The 972-nt window shown below is 35.3% G+C and overlaps 1 protein-coding gene and 1 long non-coding RNA gene across 7 annotated transcripts in view; one reads left to right on the top strand and one right to left on the bottom strand.

Moving 5' to 3' along the window:
* The window catches only part of LOC106867582 (uncharacterized), a 14,349-nt gene extending 13,384 nt beyond the window's left edge, over nt 1-965 (bottom strand). The window contains exon 1 of the long non-coding RNA XR_001409164.2: nt 158-965. This is a non-coding gene — a long non-coding RNA (uncharacterized LOC106867582). The remainder of the gene's footprint in view (nt 1-157) is intronic.
* LOC106867580 (probable serine/threonine-protein kinase nek3) overlaps nt 1-972 on the top strand; it is a 494,211-nt gene that overhangs the window by 398,270 nt on the left and 94,969 nt on the right. The window lies entirely within an intron of this gene.

The raw sequence follows: 972 nt of genomic DNA, 5'->3' as shown, positions 1-972 counted from the left end.
ATATATATATATATATATATATATATACATATAATGAGAGAGAGAGAGAGAGAGACAAATACACACACACACACAAGGCTATTAAATATTGTAGGTTAATCTTGAATGAACGGGATAATGTGTGTTTACACTTTTAAACAAAGAGAAACGTACTCACACGAAAATTGCACATCGAAGCATCAAAAGGGGATAAATGAGAGCTCGAGTCCCACTGGCTACTCACATTCTTTTTAATCTTTCTCTCATAAGAATCGTTTGAGCGTCGGATGAAAAAATGCCTTTTGGTATTTAGCTACAGCTCTTCATGTTCAGAGTTCAAATTCCACCGAGGTCAACTTTGCCTTTCACCTTTCTGGGGTCGATGAAATTAATGTAATCAGTAAAGTATCGGGGTCGATTTAATCGATTGTTTACTTCCCCAAATTTGTGGTCCGTGTCTGTGTTAGAAATTATATCACTTTGTCTTTAAATACGTAACGACAAAAATTTTATTAAAAAAAAAATCTCCATAAGATAAAAACTTTTTTTTTTCCTAACGGTATTAATATAACGTAAGTGAAATGTAAATCGTTTTAACTAGGGAGCGAAACTGCATCGGTATGGTCAAAGTGCATGAGCGTCTCTTACACAATAATAATAACAAATAATAATGATTCATCAGAGTTACGGTTGAAAGAATTGGATAGTGGAAAGTTCCTGTTTTCAAGAGCATTAACTAAAGCTGACAATCGAAAGAAAATAGTTCCAAGCTGAAATTGAAATCGGTTCGAAGACGCGACCAGCCGGGGAACCTACGTCTGCTCTTCGGAGCTCGCTAACAACAACAACAACAACAACAACAACAAAAATATATATATGTATACTGTAACACATGCACACATACGATGCGCTCACGTATTTCCATGAGATGTGGAATCATTCTTGTGAAGCGTAGTAGTAGTAGTAGTAGTAGTAGTAGTAGTAGTAGTAGTA

Source organism: Octopus bimaculoides, chromosome 9 (assembly GCF_001194135.2).
Source record: "Octopus bimaculoides isolate UCB-OBI-ISO-001 chromosome 9, ASM119413v2, whole genome shotgun sequence".
Classification (NCBI taxonomy): Eukaryota; Metazoa; Mollusca; class Cephalopoda; order Octopoda; family Octopodidae; genus Octopus; species Octopus bimaculoides.
This window is presented reverse-complemented; position numbering and strand designations above follow the sequence as displayed.